The sequence below is a fragment of the Heptranchias perlo genome, chromosome 7 (assembly GCF_035084215.1).
Source record: "Heptranchias perlo isolate sHepPer1 chromosome 7, sHepPer1.hap1, whole genome shotgun sequence".
Lineage (NCBI taxonomy): Eukaryota > Metazoa > Chordata > Chondrichthyes > Hexanchiformes > Hexanchidae > Heptranchias > Heptranchias perlo.
In genome coordinates, this window is record NC_090331.1 from 89,503,413 (window position 1) to 89,524,925 (window position 21,513).

Here is a 21,513-nt window from a genome sequence, read left to right on the forward strand (position 1 = left end):
ATTAGTTTCTCAAGTACTTTTTGTCTACTGATAATTACTTTAAGTTCCTCACTCTCATTAGCCCCTTGGTTCCCCACTATTTCCGGTATGCTTTTTGTGTCTTCTACTGTGAAGCCAGATACAAAATATTTGTTTAATGCATCTGCCATTTCCTGATTCCCCATTATAATTTCTCCTGTCTCAGCCTCTAAGGGACCAACGTTTACTTTTGCCATTCTCTTCCTTTTTACATACTTGTAGATGCTCTTACACGCCATTTTTATATTTCTTGCTAGTTTACTTTCATATTCTATTTTCTGCCTTTATCATCAATTTTTTGGTCGTCCTTTGTTGGTTTCTAAAACTCTCCCAATCCTCAGGCTTACTACTCTTTTGGCAGCATTATAGGCCTCTTTTAATCTAATGCTATCCTTAACTTCTTTAGTTAGCCAGGGGTGGATCAATTTTCCCGTGGAGTTTTTATTTCTCAATGGAATGTATATTTGTTGAGATATTGAAATATTTGCCATTGCTTTTCAACCGTCATGTCGTTTAGTTTAATTTCCCAATCTACCTTAGCCAACTGCCCCTCATACCTGTATAATTGGCTTTATTTAAGTTTAAGACTCTAGTTTCAGACTTAAGTACGTCACTCTCAAACTCAATGTGAAATCCTATCATATTATGATCACTCTTCCCCAGAGGATCCTTTACTGTGAGATTACTAATTAACCCTGTCTCATTACACAATACAAGATCTAAAATAGCCTGTTCCCTGTTTGGTTCCATGACATATTGCTCTAGGAAACTGTCTCAAATGCATTCCATGAACTTGTTGTTCAAACTATTTTTGCCAATTTGATTTGCCCAGTCTATATGAAGATTAAAGTCCCGCATGATTACTGCATTACCTTTGTTACAAGCTCCTATTATTTCATGATTAATACTCTGTCCAGCGGTATTGCTACTATTAGGGGGCCTATAAACTACTCCCACCAGTGTTTTCTGACCCTTGTTATTTCTTATTTCCACCCATACTGATTCTATTCCCTGATCTTCCGAGCCAAGATCCTTTCTCACCACTGTCCTTATGTCACCCTTTATTGTTAGGGTGACACCCCCTCCTTTTCCATTCTGCCTGTCCTTTCTAAACGTCATGTACCCTGGAATATTTACTTCCCAATCTTGGTCACTTTGTAACCATGGTAGTGGCAATTAGATCAAACCCATTTTGCTATTTGTGCAACTAATTCATCTATCTTGTTATGAATGCTTCGTGCATTCAGATAAAGAGCCTTTAATTTTGACTTTCTACCATTTTTTCCAGCTTTGACCTTACTTGTTGATGCTCTATTGTTGGTAAACTCTTTGTCCCTGCTTATCTTTACCCAAATCAAGGCTATATTGCCTTGACTTTTCTCATTAGATTTCTAAATTTCCCCTCACCTGACCCCCCCCCCCCCCCCACACCCTTTTTAGTTTAAAGCTCTCGAAGGTATGCAGAGAGACACATCGGCACTCAAACTCGGGACCTCCTTGGTCTGTGCGATTCAGCTACTCACTGCCTCAACTTGCTGAGCGAGTGGGGCAAAACTGGATAGCCGGTTGTTACATGCCATAATTTGTATCATATTGCCTTATGAGCTGAGTGCTTCCAACAGGCCGCTTCTGCTCCACCTCACAATAAATCTTGTTCGCAGACTACTCTTCACAAGGCGAACTGCAAACCTGGGCAACCCCCATAAAATATTTGTCGTAATGAAGACAAAATTACTACAGGCAGGTTCTTGGCTGGGTGGAGGTAAATCAATTGAAATTTAAGTTGACTTTTAAAGACTAATCCCAATGATAAAACTCTGCTGTTACAATGATTAAATCCCATCAATGCCTGCAATCCACCATTAACCTTTCAGATCTCAAAGCGCCCATCGTCAACAAGCCTGCGAAATCTTACAGCCTCCAGAACCCCTGGGTTGTGGATCTCATGGCTCTCTTTCAATCTCCTGAATCTCAAACACCAATTGCTCCGAAAGGCCAGAGGCTGTATTATTGATGCCCCTTCTATATTTCAAGTTCCCCTCTGAATCACACACCATCCCGACTTGGATGCCTTCATTGTTGCTGGGTCAAAATCCTGGAACTCCCTAACAGCACTGTGGAAGCACCTTGACCACATGGACTGCAGCGGTTCAAGATGGCGACTCACCACTACCTTCTCGGGGGCAACTAGGGATAGGCAATAAATGCCGACCTTGCCGGCGACGCCCACATCCAGAGACTGAATTTTAAAAAATATTACTGAAATACCTCCAGTAGAAGGGAAACTCTCCTGCAATAGACCTTTCATTTGCTGAATCTGCTCAGTTCATACTATAGGCTGGATATGGCAATAACAGGATGCTGTACTCCGAGCTTCGTAGTAGGAAGCCCCCTAAGAGGCCAGCAATGCTGAAGGTGGACCTAACTTACGTGTTCCTATTTTCTGTGGCACTTTTGGTCAACGGCAAATAAAAAACCCATTCCAGGATTTCACCAACAGTACGAGAACGGGGTCGTTTATACTGTGCAGTTACCACAGGCAGCACACTTGCTAGAGGAAACCATATGGTATTAATACTGCATGATGTTAATCTGGAGGTTGCATTTCAAAAGAAGGTGAATTGTTGGGGTCCAAAGCATTAAAACCACATGGATATGGGAGTTACAATATGCTCACCTCTCGCCCACTAATTCACAAGACTTGGAGCAGACCCAAGTTGAAGCACACCGAAAAATTCATTCCAGGGATATGGGCATAGCTGGCAAGGCCGGCATTTATTGCCCATCACTATAACGGAGTGGTTTGCTAGGCTAATTCAGAGGGCAGTTAAGGGTCAACCATGTTGGTGTGAGACTGGAGTCACAAATAGGTCAAACCGGGTAAGGACAGCAGGTTTCCTTCCCTAAACAGGAACGGAAAATGAGGAGATATCACCTTCCATATATAATTCACAAACAGACTTCACACTTGGTGAGGAACTCAAAGCATTTTCCAGTGTTGTCACTGATGTTAGTGCACTGATTTCAATATATTAGAGAAAAGAAAACACACTTAAGCTGTTACAGGTCGTGAGATATTCTTAATTGATCACCTTAAAACATTTGCCACTGTCAGAGACAGACCTGTAACTACCAGTACTTCACCCCAGTGTTAAACAATTCAAAATGCCTAGATGCAACCCCTGTTTGTAAGCGCAAAACCTATAATCTTAACACTACTGCTGTGCATTTTTCAGTTCAAATGAACTCAGGAGAACAATTTCACACACCTACTATTACACTTTGCTGAGATCTTAGTGAAACAAACCTTATTGACAGTATGACTGTGATAATTTCACATGCTCATCATTAAAAATACTGGTAGCAACTCTAGGAAAGATTCAGATGAAACCGTAGAGCATAATATTAATAGCAGCTGGAAAGGGTCACAGAGACTGTCTTTAACTCCCAATTATCAGTTTGTTTCAGGACAATGGCATTCTAACTTGTTTACAGGTCAAGGGGGAAAAGAACATAAAAAGCAGATATAGCAGGAAGCTCGGGAATTCCCTCCCTGAACCTCTCCGCCTCTCCTTAAAACCTACCTCTTTGACCAAGCTTTTGGTCTCTTGTCCCAATATCTCCTTATGTGTTTCCGTGTCAAATTTTGTCTGATAACACCCCGTAAAGCGTCTTGGGATGTTTTACTATGTTAAAGGTGCAGTACAATGCAAGTTATTGTTGTTGAATGAACATTCCGCTACAGTATAGCACTCTATCCATCCATTAGATGCAGCAAGGAGTGCAACTAAGCCACTTGCAATATCGAAATAATATCTACATGTCCTTGGGGAATGTTGGAAGAAAAACAAAGAAAGTCGTTGCCTGGATGACACTGACTGGAACTTCTCAAGTGGGTGGGAGGAGAGCACTGGTTTCTGAAAGCACCACACAACAACCCTTCACCATAAAACTAACAAACAACCTGAGGAGCCAAACCCACATGAAGCTCCAATGCCAGCTACCTGTGCTGCTCACACACCTTTGGATGTTCTAACTGGAAATGTGCACTGCTTGTGAATTCGGAGCTAATAAAAACTGAACAAACGACTAGAAACTCGGAGGGAAACTGGATCAAACATCCTTCGTTCTTCCACCATACCATGGCTTGATTTAATCTCTGGCCAGTGTAAACATCTCTGGCCATTGTAAACAAGTCAGGAGTATGATGGAATACTCTCCACTTGCCTGGATAAGTGCAGCTCCAACAATACTCAGGAAACTCGACACCACCCAGGACAAAGCAGCCCGCTTGATTGGCAACCCAATCCACCACCCTAAACATTCACTCCCTTCACCACCGGCGCACCATGGCTGCAGTGTGTGCCATCTACAGGATGCACTGCAGCAACTCGCCAAAAGGTCTTCGACAGCACCTCCCAAACCTGCGACCTCTACCACCTATGATGTGGAGATGCCGGTGATGCCGTTCACCTGAGGAAGGAGGAAGCCTCCGAAAGCATGTGAATTTAAAATAAAATTGCTGGACTATAACTTGGTGTTGTAAAATTGTTTACAATTCTCTACCACCTAGAAAGACAAGGGCAGCAGGTACATGGGAACACCACCACCTCCACGTTCCCCTCCAAGTCACAGACCAACCCAAATTAGCCATATAATGCTGTTCCTTCACGGTCACTGGGTCAAAATCCTGGAACTCCCTACCTAACAGCACAGTGGGAGCACTTTCACCACACGGACTGTAGCGGTTCAAGAAGGCGGCTCACCACCATCTTCTCAAGGGCAACTAGGGATGGGCAATAAATGCTGGCTTTGCCAGCAATGCCTATATCCTAAGATTGATTTTTTAAAAAATCAGTACCAGCACCCAGATAAACATTATCTTGCCCCCCCCCCCACTGGGAATCAAAGAGAATATAGAGATGGACTGGCTGTCTGGTTATGTTATTAATAAGGATCAACATCCTCAGTGTGAATATTCTGCCAAAACCCCTTCCCAATAGTGAACAGAAATAGTCCCCAAGCAACATCCAGGGAATTAAATGTATATGCAAATTAATTTGGGAGGAGACGGTTGACTGTTGCCTCATTATGCGACTGGTAACTTCCTCAAGCAGAGGTTTCACTGGACACCTATGGTGGAGAGTGCTACTGGTAGTCAAGTGAAGTGAAGTGACTCACACTGATGTTACTAGTGGACTAATGACCCAGTGAACATGAGTTTAAATCTCACCATGGCATTTGAGTTCAGTTAAACAAATCTGGAACTAAAAAGCTGGTATCAGTAAAAGTGGCCATGAAGCTGTCGGATTGTCGTAAAAACCCAACTGGTTCACTAATGTCCTTTAGGGAAGGAAACCTGCCGTCCTCACCCGGCATGGTCTATATGTGACTCTGGTCCCACACCACTCTGGTTGACTCTTAACTGTCCTCTGAAGTAGCCTAGCAAGCCCCTCAGTTGTCTCAAACTTTCTCAGGGCAACTAGGGATGGGCAATAAATACCGGCCAGAGACGCAGACATCCCAAGAAAGAAAATAATTGTGAAAATCCGCCATCGAGTCCATCCCCATACATCCTGGCCACAAACTCACCGAAATGCTTTAATTGCATTGGTGCGTGAGTTGTGAGTAGTTGCTTTAAAGTGGCCCTGTCCCTCAGCACACACAAGGCTAATTGGCACCAACAGGACCAGTTCCGGAATATAAAAAGTTTGAGAGACAGTTCCAAGGATCTAGGCGCAAGAGTCAGTTGATAATACGTAGGCAGTACTGCCAGCTACAGCATAGGCCTCTGCAGCCATATCCAGTAACCATGCAGGGTGCACCATTCTACCCACAACACGGCCTCCACTCATATCTAAGACGGCAATACCTGACCCACACACGCCAAAGTGCTCACTAGTTGCAATAAACCTGTACCCTGCTCGCAATATCCTCTACCAGGCCATGTTTTCTTTGACAGCACCTCCCAAACCTGTGACCTCTACCACCTAGAAGGACAAGGGCAGCAGCCAGCACCTCACATTGTTATACCTGCACTTTTCAACAGGACTCACTGGATAGCGATGGGGAAGGAGAACTCTGGACGATTCTTCCCTGGTTACCCTGGCGGCACTGAGGTTGATTATAGGGCGTCCATCACCGCCTGTCTCAGATGAGCCAACACAGCTAACCTGATCAGCTACAGCACCACAGACCTTGACTGGATAAATACAATGAAGCAGCAGGGCAACTGGTATCTGGTATATGTCTGCACACATACCTCATCATCAGGTAGCACCATACAAATAAAGGCCACCGCAACTTAGCTGATCAAAATCCCTAACTCTACATCAGACTCTCCCACCAGTAGATTTCTATAGCTTCCCACTGTAAACAGCATGAAAACAGAATGAAAACAGAATCCACAGCACAGATTCCAAACAACATGTTAAACAGGGGAAAAGCTACTGGAGGCACTAGCTCTGAAAAATTAGCGTAGTCACAGTAATGAGAACAATGCTTTTATTAATCTGGGCCACATTTCTGTTAACAGGGTGATGGAGAGGGGATGAGAGGGACTGGGTTAGAATGAGCAAAAAGCCCCATGTAGATTCAAAGGCATCAAAACCAGATGAAAGAGCGATAAGAATTTAACCAAGACAGAAGAAAAATACAAGGACAGGAAAGAAGCATTCAGCTCATCCTCTGGTATTTCAACCCACTTAGCCTCACATCCAACAGCATCTTGAGTTCCCCTGACACCTTTTGATTTCACCACCCTTATTCAGTAGGCCTTCTCACGAGTTAGTGTATGTTTTTCTAAAATATGTGTTTTTAATGTACTTTCCACCAATTTAAATTCATGTTCTCTCGTCCTTGGGACTTGACTGATATTAAGTTAACATACTGGCTTCATCTGCCATCGATACACACACCTCTCAGTGAAGTCCTCCCATTACCTTCTGACTTCTCTTCTCTCCACCTTTCCAATGGATGCACGTCCTTTTTTTGAAATGTGGTGACCAAAATTGCATGCAGTATTCCCAAAGGAGAAGCTTGTTCAATATGAAGCCTTGTAGACTTATTCCAGTGTTCTGGCTATGTATCCTGAAATTCAGTTTACTTTTACTTCCTTCTCCACACTGTCTCAACACATTTAGGAAACTGCTCCGTTCAACGGGATTATCAGGTGGGTGGAAACCAATATTCCCCCCATCTCCACCACTGGCCACCTGAACCCCTGGAACCAAGAACAAGCCTCAAAACCTCAGCCAAAACAAGCACAAACCTTGCCAGGAAACCCCACGCAACAATGTAGTCCTCTTAAACAACAACAATTTGCATTTATATAGCACCTTTCGCATACTAAAACGCCCCAAGGCGCTTCACAGGAGCATTAGCAGACAAAATTTGGCACCGAGCCACATAAGCAGTGTAGATGGAAGCATAAAATTACAGAGAGATATTAAAAGATTAAGTGAATGGGTAAAACTGTGGCAAATCGATTTCAATGTAGGCAAATGAGATCATCCACTTTGGACCAAAAAAGGATAGATCAGAGTACTTTCTAAACGGTGAAAAGCTCAAAACAGTGGAGGTCCAAAGAGACTTAGGGGTCCGTGTACATAGATCATTAAAATGTCATGGACAGGTACAGGAAAATAATCAAAAAGGCTAATGGAATGCTGGCCTTTATATCTAGAGGACAAGGGGGTAGAAGTTATGCTGAGTTCAGTTCTGGGCACCGCACCTTAGGAAGGATATATATTGGTCTTGGAGGGAGTGCAGCATAGATTTACTAGAATGATATCTGGACCCCCAGAGTGAAATTACGAGGAGAGATTACACAAACTGGGGTTGTATTCCGTGGAATTTAGAAGATTAAGGGATTATTTGATCGAAGTTTTCAAGATATTAAGGGGAACTGATCGGGTAGATAGAGAGAAACTATTTCCGCTGGTTGGGGAGTCTAGGACTAGGGGACATAGCCTAAAAATTAGAGCCAGGACTTTCAGGAGTGAAGTTAGGAAACACATCTACATGCAAAGGATAGTAGACGTTTGGAACTCTCTTCTGCAAATGGCAGTTGACGCTAGCTCAAAGGTTAATTCTAAATCTGAGATTGATAGATTTTTGTTAACCAAAAGGTATTAAGGGATATGGGGTTAAGGCGGGTATATGGAGTAAGGTCACAGATCAGCCATGATCTCAATGAATGGTGGAACAGGCTCGAGGGGCTAAACGGCCGACTCCTGTTCCTATCAGGACAGCTTGGTCAAAGAGGTAGGTTTTGAGGAGCGTCTTAAAGGAAGATTCAGAGGTAAAGAGGCGGAGAGGTTTAGGGAGGGAACTCCACAGTAGACATCTTCATACTAACTAGAAAACAATACAGAGTGAACAGACAGTGAATCCAATTACAGTACAATACACTCCACAAGTCATATTTCATACCTCCTCTGAATACCAATTCAGTTCTTTTTAAGCTTGGGATGACTAAACCAGTACGTAGCCCCTGAATCCTGGCAAGTTGGATCAGAGAGGCACTTGATATATCTTACTTACTGGTTGGTTCCTGTTTGCATTGTCTGGGCCTAGATGTTAGGAATAGGTTGCTTTTAGCACTGTTGCCTCACAGGCAGATAAATCCCACCACGGCAGTTTGAGAATTTGAATTCAGTTTTAAAAATCTGAAAACTGACCACGAAGCTGTCGGATTGTCGTAAAAAGCCCAGCTGGTTCACAAATGCCCTTTAGGGAAGGAAATCTGCCGTCCTTGCCTGGTCTGGCCTATATGTGACTCCAGTTCCACACCAACGCGATTCTTAACTGTCCTCTGAAGTGGCCTAGAAAGCCACACTCAGTTGTACTAGGGATGAGGCAATAAATGCCGGTCCTGCCAGCAAAGCCCACATCTCTAGAATGAATACAAACCTACTTGAAAAGGAGTTTGGACAGTGTTGACCAGCTACCGATAAAATTAGCGCAAGCTAATACTCTCACTTGCAGCCCATAAAGAAGAGTGCTATATTCAACCTAGCACGTAAAGCAGAAAGGCAGTTCTCCTTCCCAGCACTGGTATTCCTCATCTTGATCAGCACAAAAATATATAAGATGTAATTCAAAGCTGACACAGTCCCACCAAAGTGACTGAACTGAAACACGTGCTTTCACTGTCGAGCAAGGATTATAAACATTAAACACACCGACTCCAATTGGAACCCAATGATCCAGAAATCTAAACAGGGTGACCAAGTACCGGAAAACTGCACATGTCCAAACAGGAAGGCTGCTTTCCCCATTCCCCAAAGCCCGTGTGATGTGGTGCTGGGATTTAATGAACGGGATGCTGCAGATTTACCAGCTGAGCCTATACTATAATCATGGAATTAGGAACTGTAAATAAGAGAAGTGCTCTCAAGTGTTACATATCTGGTTTCATTCACTGCATGAATGTCAAGTCATAACTGTGTGGCATCTGCTATGTAATGTAGTGACTTCAGGAATTTCCCAGTACACCAATGGCAAAGGCCAGTGATATATTGATTTTTTTTTTAAAAACTGTGTTTTTCTCCCCTCCTCTCCTGAGGACACTGACTCCTGCTGGAGTTCAAATCCACAGGTACTGGTAGCCATTGGGTACCACACCCAACAACAACTTGCATTTATACAGTGCCTTTAACATAGTAAAACATCCCAAGGCGCTTCACAGGAGCGTAATCAAACAAAATTTGACACTGAGCCACATTAGGAGATATTGGGACAGGTGATCAAAAGCTTGGTCAGAGGTAGGTTTTAAGGAGTCTTATAGGAGGAGAAAGAAGTGGAGCGGCGGAGAGGTTTAGGGAGGGAATTCCAGAGCTTAGGGCCTAGGCAGCTGAAGGCATGGCTGCCAACAGTGGAGCGATGAAAATCGGGGATGCGCAAGAGGACAACAGTCTTACATGAATGAGTTCAGTCTGCACGGCAAATCCACGGATGGATTTGAACACAAGTATAAACATGCAGATACCCCTTTGGACCAACTTGCTGGATAACCAATTACAGAAGCTCTCCTTTCCCCCCCACCCCCTTATACAATATTCAACAAATGAGTTTTTAGTAGTGCCTATACTTTACCTGTGAGCCTTGACAAGTGGCAGCAGGCTATCTTGTGGTCCAGACATCACACCTGATATCTGCACTTCCCTCTCCCTGCTTGCTCTGCTCTTTATTTTGCTTCCTTCCTTTCTTGCTCCCACCGCCCCCCGACCCCGATCTGATGATTATTTATTTTATTTGTGTGCATCCCTGTCTAACTGTGTGTCGCTGTTTGACTCCTCAGCTTCTAATCCGGTTACCACCCTGCTCTGCACTTCCTGTTCCACCACCGATATCTGGCAAGACATCCCAAATACCAGTCACTCACCTCATGTGATCTATTCATCAAACACATTGGAACAACTTAGTGCTGTTTAGAAACCATCTTAAAACTACCTCACGATAATCAAATAGGGTAGTGCGTGTACAGCCAGATGGAGGAATCACACTCTCGAATGTTATACCATCCACTGTACAAATGACATATCACACCTGCCTGGGATCTACTACACCACATGCTGACTGCAGGAAGAGTCCCAGTGCTGCAATGGTAATGGAAAATTCCAGTGATACATCAACACTCCTCGGTTTCATCTCCTTTCCAGTAGCCACACATCAAGTGGTCACTCTTCATGAGAGCACCTGGGCAATTTGTGCTGGTGGGCTATTTGACTAAGGAGGGCATCACAGCCATGCCTGCAACCACCCTCATCTGACATCCACACATGCACCTTTTGACAACAGGGACGGCTGGATAGTGATCGGCAGCCAGGAACTCCCTGGCCCAAAACCCGCCCCAACCCAGGGTGGCTGCAGTTAATTGCAGTGCACCTGACTGCTGCCCCCGATCGAGACCCTTAAATCAGCACAAACCGGAAATCAAAGCTGGGACCTTGTGGGCTGTACCGATTAGTATTTCGATGAGCAGTGCCTTTTTACTCACTGGAATGTCACTAACTTTGGCCTCTTAACAGTTAACAGCAAAATCTTGGGATCACAGGACTTCCATTTAAAAAAAAGCTGAATAGAACACACACAGATTATTTGGGGCTAAAGGATTAACAACTGTCAATGAAAAAAAGCAAAAGAAAGGGAGAACGTGAAAATTAAAAAGGAAGGCGGATCACAGATGAGAGGCCATTATAGGGAGAGGGAAATAAGAGTTAAAAATAATCAATATTTTCTTAAGACTTCAGTGAATGGTCAAGTGACTCTGAAAGCAGGATCAGAAATGATCTCCTAGTTGGTCTCTGAAGACGGCACAAACATCCGATCTTTTGCACAGTACCAAAGAGAACGCAAAAGGTTCTTTGAGCTGGAACGGGAGGGTGGGCGGAGGGTGAGAGAGAGAGAGAGAGAGAAGGCCAAGGCTTAGGGTACACGTTCGTGGCAGGCTAGCTGGCATTTCTGCTGCAATAGATTCAGAAGCACATCTCCAACTGGCAATGCTGTGTCTGAGCTCACCAGGAACATGAGGGAGGAGAGGCCAGGTAGCCTGGGTGACAGCAGGTGTCCAGGGGCTGGGCTGAGACAAGGTAAGGAAAACAGGGGCACCGATCAGGAGGGATGGAGTAAGAGAGGACCTGTGAAAGGCAGCAGGGTCCTGAGGCTGGAAGGGAGCGAGAACACTGCAGGGCTTGGAATGGGGGAAGGAAGGAAAGACAGAGGGTGAGAGGGGCAGGGAGGGAGGGAGAAGCACTGGGGTTGGTAAAGGGTAGATGGTAGCAGGGCATGGCTGGGTCAGAGAGAGAGTATTGGACCTGGGAAGGCAGCGGAGCCTTGGCTGGGATGAAGACTGATATATAAAGCTCAAGTTAGATTGCATTTGGACTACTGTGTTCAGCTCTGGGCACCGCACCTCAGGAAGGATATATTCGCCTTGGAGAGGATGCAGCGCAGATTCTCCAGAATGATAGGGGCTAAAAGGTTTAAATTATAAGGACAGGTTGCATAGGCTTGTATTCCCTCAAGTATAGATGATTAAGGGGTGACCTAATTGAGGTGTTTAAGATGATTAAAGGATTCAATAGAGTAGATAGCGAGAAACTATTTCTTCTGGTGGAGGAGTCCAGAACAAGGGGGCATAACCTTAAAATTAGAGCTGGGCCATTCAGGGGTGATGCCAGGAATCACTTCTTCACACAAACGGTAGTGGAAATCTGGAACTCTCTCCCCCAAAAAGCTGTTGAGACTGGGGGTCAATTAAAAATTTCAAAACCGAGATTGATAGATTTTTGTTGGGTAAGGGTATTAAGGGACATGGAACCAAGGCGGGTAGATGGAGTTAAGATAGAGATCAGCCATGATCTAATTGAATTGTAGAAAAGGCTCGAGGGGCTGAATGGCCTCCTCCTGTTCCTATGTTTCTAAGATAGTGCAGGGCCTGAGAGGAAGAGGCTGATGTTTAAGTTAGGAGTTAGTGTGAGCAGAAGTACACAACGTATGAATAGCCGGCTACGGAACATCACAGGGCCACAAAAGAGGGGCCGCGGAGAGGAGCGCGGGCCGCGGAGAGTGGCAGGAATGGATGTGGAGCTGGGGGGAAATCCTTCAACTACAGCAAGGGCGGGACAGAAGGGCAGTGCTTGGTGGGAGGGAGCGGAGCGGAGCCAGATCAGGAGGGCAGCAGGGCAAAGGCCAAGAAGGGATAAAATGCCAGGGCAGCGGATTAACCTGGGATTGGTGAGAGTAACAGCAATTATCATGGCTGCAGGACGAAAATGGATTAATTTTTTTTTCCTAATCTTATGAGAAAATGAATTATAAGGGAAGCAGAATGTCATATGCACATATATATTTCACCACTAGACTATATGTGATGCAAAAACTGAGGGGTTATAACTATCAGGAAAGACTAAACAGGCTGGGGCTCTTTTCTCTAGAAAAGAGAAGGCTGAGGGGTGACCTGATCGAGGTCTTTAAGATTCTGAAAGGGTTTGATAGGGTAGACGTAGAGAAGATGTTTCCACTTGTGGGGGAATCCAAAACTAGAGGCCGTAAATATAAGACAGTCACTAATAAATCCAACAGGGAATTGAGGAGAAACTTCTTTACCCAGAGAGTGATTAGAATGTGGAACTCGCTACCACATGGAGTGGTTGAGGTGAATAGCATAGATGCATTTAAAGGGAAGCTAGATAAGTACATGAGAGAGAAAGGAATAGAAGGATATGTAAATAGGGTTAGATGAAGAGAGGTGGGAGGAGGTGTGGAGCATAAATGCCAGCAAAGACCAGTTGGGCTGAAAGGCCTGTTTCTATGCTGTAAACTCTATGTAATTCTATGTAAGTAGTCTGTGGTGTCATCTGACAAGCACAAACCAATCAGCAACATGACGTGTTCACTACATTATTGCTATCACACAATATTACAGGCGCATGATTCGTCATAATAATAGACAGAAAAAGGATATAGAGACCTTTTGTCAAATATTTTTAAGTATAGTAAATACATCGGGAAAAAAAATCTTCATTCTTTCCCCATTTACATGTATTTTGGAACATTCCATTCTGTGAAGTGATTAGTAATGATGACGTACTAACAGCAGGATATTATGAAGGGTTTCACAGGAGGGCATAAATAAGCAAATTATTTTGCAGTTCCAAATAAGTACAAGGGGATTTAGAACCTAATATATCAATATTTTATTATAGCCCCTGTCTGATGCAGGTATTTCTGTTGCAATGGACAAGCCTATATGGCCCTTGGCAGACCCTGCTCACTGTGCTGCAATAATATGGGAGCAAACACCACAGAATGTTTACTATAAAAGGTATTATTTGAATCATGGTCTGTGCCGAGTTGCCCAATCTCAGTCAGGGAGTAGGGAAAATGCATCAACTGGCCTCAGGGCAAGGGAATCATAGGGGGAGGGCGGTCAAAGAAAAACACATCAACCAGGGCTCCCATTCCTGATTGAGCAGGAGGTCACTGAATAACAAAGGTGTGTGTCTGCGGGGATGATGGGTGAGCACAGATTGGGCTCAAATACCATGCCCAAATTCACTGACTAGGCTCACACATCAAGATCGATCGCTTGGGCAGGGTATTAGAGAGCCGATGGGGCCTGTGGAGCCTCACTCCGAGGAAGAGTCACATTTTTTTGGGAGAGGAAGGGGGAAGAGATCCAGCTGGTCTCCATCAGGCAACCAGGAGATGCACAACAGTGACTGCAGGGAGCCCCTCCATGTGGGGAGGAGTCCAAGATCCTGGCAGTTGCCGGAAGCCCCTCCACGTGGGGAGGAACTGTGGCTCAGTAACTTCAGACAGCGATCTTTTGAGAGGAAAGTACAGATGCGAACACACGTCCAGCTCCCAGCCACTGTGTTGGAACTTGCTTCAATCTTGTGAGATTCACACTAGAGTACGATTCAGAGAGCACATGCTCTTTATTCAGTGTCAGCCGTGGCTCAGTGATAGCACTCTTGCCTCAGAGTCAATGAAGGTCGTGGGTTCTAGCTCCACTCCAGTGGCTTATCATAGGAGGAGGCCATTCGGCCCATTGTGCCTGTGCCGGCTCTTTGAAAGAGCTATCCAATTAAACAAAGTGATACATTTCGGTAGGAAGAACGAGGAGAGGCAATATAAACTAGAGGGCACAACTCAAAGGACTACAGGAACAGAAAGATCTGGGGGTATATGTGCACAAATCGCTGAAGGTGGTAGGGCAGGTTGTGAAAGTGGTTAAAAAAGCATATGGGATCCTGGGCTTTATAAATAGGGGCACAGGGTACAAAAGTATGGAAGTCATGATGAACCTTTATAAAACACTGGTTGAGCCACAACTGGAGAGCTGTGTCCAGTTCTGGGCACCGCACTTTAGGAAAGATGTGAAGGCCTTAGAGAGGGTGCAGGACAGATTTATTAGAATGATTCCAGGGATGAGGGACCTTGGTTATGTGGATAGACTGGAGAAGCTGGGGTTGTTCTCCTTAGAACAGAGACGATTGAGTGGAGATTTGATAGAGGTATTCAAAATCATGAAGGGTCTAAATAGAGCAGATAGAGAGAAACTGTTCCTTTTGGCAGAAGGGTCAAGGACAAGAGGACATAGATTTAAGGTGACATGAGGACAAACTTTTTTACACAGCGAGCGGATATGATCTGGAATGCACTGCCCGAGGGGGTGGTGGAGGCAGATTCAATCATGGCCTTCAAAAGGGAACTGGATAAGTACTTGAAGGGAAAAAATTTGCAGGGCTACAGTGATAGGGCGGGGGAGTGGGACTAGCTGGATTGCTCTTGCATAGAGCCGGCACAGACTCGACGGGCCGAATGGCCTCCTTCCGTGCTGTAACCTTTCTATGATTTGTGACTGGGCTACAGCACTAGTATAGTTGCAGCACTCCAGTTATCACAACAACAACTTGCATTTATATAGCTTTAACATAGTAAAACGTCCCAAGGCGCTTCACAGGATCGTAATCAGACAAAATTTGAAACAGAGACTCAAAGAGATATTAGGACAGGTGACCAAAAGCTTGGTCAAAGAGGTAGGTTTTAAGAAGCATCTTAAAAGGAGAGAGTGGTGGAGAGACAGAGGGGTTTAGGGAGGGAATTCCAGAGCTTCGGGTCAAGACGGCTGAAGGCAAGGCCGCCAATGGTGGGGCGAAGGAAGTGGGGGATGCGCAAGAGGCCAGAATTGAGTTCTCGGAGAGTTGTAAGGCTGGAGGAGATTACAGAGATAGGGAGGGGCGAGGTCAAACAATTCTTCCCTGTGCAATATAAATAAGAGCAAGAGCTAAAGCAATACACACCTCAGAAATGCTGTTGCTAGTACCAGATAGTCTGTTTTAATGATGCTAGTTGAGGGATAAATGTTGGCCAGGACATTGGGGACAACTCCCCTGCTCTTCTTCGAAGTAGTACTATGGAATCTTTAACATCCACCTGAGAGGGCAGGCAGGCCTCAGTTTAACGTCTTATCAGAAAATGGCACCTCCGATAGTGCAGCACTCCCTCAGTACTGCACTGGAATGTCAGCCTAGGTTATGTGCTCAAGTCCCTGGAGTGGGACTTGAATCCATGACCTTCTGACTCAGAAGCAAGAGAGCTACCACTAAGTCACGTCTGACACCTTTATCCACAAAACAGTGATGCCTCCACTGGATGGTGAGGTGGGCAGTTTACATTGCCTAATTGCAGCTGACAGCAAGACAAACCCTCACGTTTGCCATCGGCTGCAGTTTTTAGATAAAGTGCCTTAAAAGTCAGTAATTGTCATCTCCTGGAAATTGAGTGTGTTAAAAGGATGCTTATCTTGTCCCTATTCTTCTCTCCTTTCTCAAAAAGGCGTTGTGCACCAGCAGCATGTCCCAGTGGCCATTCATCCAAGTGATAGCCTAGACAGCAGGTAGCACTCAGGCTCTTCGACCATGTATGGCAACATAACCGAGCCATTCCTGCTCTCACCTACTGTCCACGCAAGCACATTTGGAGGAGTCGTCAATGGACAGTGATCAGCCAGGGAAACCCAGGGCAATTTTTCCCCTTCATCAGAGCACTGAGGCTAATTTAAGCACCGCTCATACTGACCCTCCCCGTTGCGATCAGCTAACTCGGCACCTGCCATCTTTCCCAACTGAGTCATCTGGATACTACAGACGTTACTTTATAGAATCTTACAGCACAGAAAGAGGCCCATTGCTCCTGCTGTTTGAAGGAGCTATCCAATTAGTCCCATTCCCCTCCTCTTTCCCCCTTAGCCCTGCAAGTTCCTCCCCTTCAAGTATTTATCCAATTCCCTTTTGAAAGTTACTATTGAACCTGCTTCCACCACTCTTTCAGGCAGTGCATTCTAAATCACATCATCAAAATTCTCATCTCCCCCTTGGCTGTTTTGCCAATTACCTTATATCTGTGTCCTCTGGTTACTGACCCATCTGCCAGTAGAAACAGTTTCTCCTTATTTACTGCATCAAAACCCAACGTGATTTTGAACACTTCTATTAAATCTCCCCTTAACCTTCTCTGCTCTGCTCGAAGAACAATCCTTCATGATCTCGCTTAAATTTCTGTCTTAAAATGCGGTCCTAATGGTGAGTCCAACTCTATACTGGGAAGAGTATTATTATAAAGGTGACTACAATAAACTAACCTACCAGCCAGTAAAAATTATCCCTTCAATGCAGTATTTTAAAAAAATTAGACGGGAAGAGGGGCAATGGCGAGGCTCTGCTGGTGTACCGATAACGCAGTGTGCTTTTCTTTACAAGCTTGCCTTGCACAAGCTAAGTTCAGTCAACATTTCTTCAGCTCAGCATTCTAAACACATAAAAAGGGAACCATGGATTTTCTTTTAAAATTCTAGAAAAAAAGAAAAATTACCGGTTTAGCCAGTTAGCAGGACCCGTGGAGACAGATGGCAAGATCCAGGGTATAAGTCTGCACTTCATGCCCCCTGGGAGTACAAAGCAGAGATTCATACATCAGTGTCATTTCACACTCATGGAATTTATATAACGTATAGTTTTAGAAAATTAGTTAAAAGTTTCCCATCCCCCACAACCACTAAAGAAGCTGTTAACTCCTTCTTGGGGTACAGTTCCACAGGTACCCTCCAATACCTCTGCCAAGTACACACTTTCCATGTGTGAGCCCAGACAGTGTGTGCAGGTGGGCCATGTGAACATGATGCTGGCCTCACCCAGTGTGCATGCACACACGTCTATTTCCATAAGGAATCACGAGGTAAGCAAACAGGAGAGGTAACCCCCTTACTGATGTGTCCCTCATCGCTGGCCCAGGAGTCCTGAAGGCAAACTGCAGTGTCCCCAAGTGCTGCCAGGTAGGTCAGCCAATCCACCACAGAGTTGGGACCGAGCCTGGGAACTTCCCAGGTGTGGCTTAGGGCTGCACCAGGTAGTGCCTTTCTCTAACAGAATTATACAACTAGCTGAAACAGAATCTTACTGCTAGGTACAAATAGTGGGAAAGAACTGGATTCATCTCAACAGCTTTTAGTTGGAGCACGTGGGGGAAGAGAGAAAGAAAAGAAAGACTTGCATTTATACAGCGCTTTTCACAACCTCAGGACGTCCCAAAGCGCTTTACAGCCAATGAAGTACTTTTTGAAGTGTAGTCACTGTTGTAATGTAGGAAACGCTGCAACCAATTTGCACACAGCAAGATCCCATAAACAGCAGTGAGATGAATGACCAGATAATCTTTTTTTTTAAAGTGATGTTGTTTGAGGGATGAATATTGGCCAGGACACCAGGGAGAACTCCCCTGCTCTTCTTCAAAATAATGCTGTGGGATCTTTTACGTCCACCTGAGGGGGCAGACAGGGCCTCAGTTTAACGTCTCATCTGTAAGATGGCTCCTCCAACAGTGCAACGCTCCCACAGTACTGCGCTAGAGTGTCACCCTAGATTTTTATGCTCCAGTCTCTGGAGTGGGACTTAAACCCATAACCTTCTGATTCAGAGGCAAGAGTGTTACCAACTGAGCCACAGCTGACACCTGGAGAGAAAGGGGGGGGGGGGGGGCGAAGAGAGAGAGAGAGAGAGAAAGAGACAGAGACAGAGACAGAGACAGAGAAGGGGAAGGAGAGCCAGATTGCAAGAGGGAGTGCGAGAATGCGAGAGGAAGAGAGAATGCGAGAGTGAGAGAGAGAGAGAGAGACAGTAAGTAACAAACAGACACATACACAGAACTTGTTTGACAACTGGTGAAACCGTCCTGGTTACTAACTATCTCGATTGATGTGAAACCTATTCTCCTCTCACGGTTGGATTTGGTACTTCCTCCTTGCTGAAGTTATTGGCGCACATTGTCTAAAAATAACAGTAAAACCAAAATAAATTTTTGCTAAAAAGTTAATATGCTGTAAGAAGTGGCGAGACTGAATTACTGATCTCAGCCACAGAGTCAGGAGTGAAACCAAGCACTTTCTCACAGTGGAGCTGCAGAGGGGAACTGAAAGGGAAGCCACGCTGCTCCACTGTTAAGCATCACCCAGAGGCCAGTAACGGAGATTACCTGGGAAGGAGATGCTTGAACTCTCATCACAGAGGGACTAAGGAATGGGGCGTGGCAGAAGAGATGAAATATTGCACGGCGAATTTCATGTTCAAAAGAGTTAAGAGTTCTTTGGGAGAGAGTTTCCAAGTCATCTGGAAGAACTGTGGATCATCTGCGCTGTCCCGACCCCCAATGTGGCAGGGAAACCATCTGATGACTGGATCAGACAGGGCAAGAGACTCGTGAGGTCAGCAAGTCCACCTGCGGATTTGGGGTCAGGGCCAGCGCAGATGATCCGCAATCCTCCCAGACCGATCAGGATCTTTTGTGGGATGAGGAAAGTGACACTGTTCGAGATCGTTTTTTTGAGACCTGTAACCATACAACACTGCAGTGCAGACTTTAGATTGTATAGTCAGCACGAAAATGAACATTCCAGGATGTTTCAGCCTACAATGGGAACAAAGAGCTCGATAAACACAAGGGTGCACCTCAAGCTTTAGATTAAGCTCACCAGCATTAAACAGTGTGATGTTCACTACACCATTAGCAGACAGACAGTGGCATACCTGTGGACAGGCAGCAGCTGAGCCCAGCCTCAGAACCAGGGCTTCTACTGCACATTACTGACCAATCGCTGAGCCAAAACTATCAGTTAACGAAACACTTTACAACAAAAATAAAATGCACTGTCTATGTGTCTGACTGCGTTTAAAATACACCGTACTGAACCTCACCCCACTGCCGACTTATCTTCCTTGTGGGGGAACATGGGGTAATTGGCTTTCCTTGGTGTCGGGTTAGCTCCAAGATAACGTGCCTGGCGATGGGAGCTTGTAGGCCAGTCAGTCCTCTGTGACAGACTTGGTGTTCAGGTAGCTGAACCAGACTGGTCCCCAATATTGACAGCACTGTTGATGTTTGACCACTCGGCCTGGTTCATTGATTGGACCTTGGACTCTTCCCATTTGGCTCCAGATAATCCTGCAAACCAACATCCTAACAGGTGGGATAGTCCTGCTGGAAGGATACCAGTGCTCTGTGGTAATAAGCTCCATGGTTTTAGCTGGCTAGGTCATGCTCTCTCCATGAAAGAGAGGACTTGCATTTATATAGTCCCTTTCACAACCTCAGGACGTCCCAAAGCCCTTTACAGCCAATAAAGTACTATGGAAGTGTAGTCACTGTAATGTATGAAATGCAGCAGTCAATTTGCGCACAGCAAGGTCCCACAAACAGCAATGAGATAATAACCAGATCATTTGTTTTAGGTGTCGGTTGAGGAATCAATATTGGCCATGAGATTGGAAGAACTCCTCTGCTCTTCTTTGAAATAGTTCCATGGGATCTTTTATGTCCATCCAAGAGGACATACATCCCATATGAAAGACGGCACCTCGGACAGTGCTGTACTGGATTGTCAGCCTAGATAATGTGCTCATGTCTCTGGAGTGGGACTTGAACCCACGATCTTCTGACTCAGAGTCGAAAGTGCTACCACTGATCTACGGCTGAATACTAGAGATTATTGTGCCCTTGACTTCAGGATCTGGACTCTCGCTCAGACACCTCCTCCACCTCTCCACTCCTCCACCACCCTTCCCCCACCCCTGCCATCACCCCCCCCACCCTGCTACCCTGAGCTGCAGAGCTACACTGCCTCTCAGCTTCCTTTACAGTCCAATATTGTATAGGGTCTCACACATTACAAAGCACACAGCAGCTTATTCAAATAGTCAAATTTCAGTGAAGGCCATCATAAAATCACAGACCATTCGGCCCATTGTGCCCATGCCAGCTCTTTGAAAGAGTCATCCAATTAGTCCCACTCCCCTGCTCTTTCCCCATAACCCTGCAAATTTTTCCCTTCAAGTATACATCCAATTCCCCTTTGCTTCTTTTGTCAATTATCTTAAATTTGTGTCCTCTGGTTACTGACCCTTCTGCCACTGGAAACAGTTTCTCCTTATTTACTCTATCAAAACCCTTCATGATTTTGAACACCTCTATCAAATCTCCCTTTAACCCTCTCTGCTCTAAGGAGAACAACCCCAGCTTCACCACATAACAAGTCTTTCAACCCTGGTACCGTTCTAGTAAATCTCTTCTACACAGTCTCTAATGCCTTGACATCCTTCCTAAAGTGTGGTGCCCAGAATTGGACACAATTCTCCAGCTGGGGCCTAACCAGTGTTTTATAAAGGTTTAGCATAACTTCCTTGCTTTTGTACTCTATGCCTCTATTTATAAAGGCTAGGATCCCATGGGCCTTTTTAAACAACCTTTTCAACTTGTTCTGCCACCTTCAAAGACTTGTGTACGTACACCCCCAGGTCACTCTGTTCCTGCACCCCTTTTAAAATTGTACCATTTAGTTTATATCGCCTCTCCTCATTCCTCCTACCAAAATGTATCACTTCACACTTCTCTGCGTTAAATTTCATCTGCCATGTGTCTGCCCATTTCACCAGT

At 45.0% G+C, this 21,513-nt stretch overlaps 1 protein-coding gene across 1 annotated transcript in view; it reads right to left on the reverse strand.

Moving 5' to 3' along the window:
- Window positions 1–21,513, reverse strand: part of LOC137323950 (INO80 complex subunit D-like) — a 110,708-nt gene that overhangs the window by 80,569 nt on the left and 8,626 nt on the right. The window contains 1 exon segment of the mRNA XM_067988095.1: window positions 17,404–17,476. The gene's annotated coding sequence lies outside the window, so the exon portion shown is untranslated.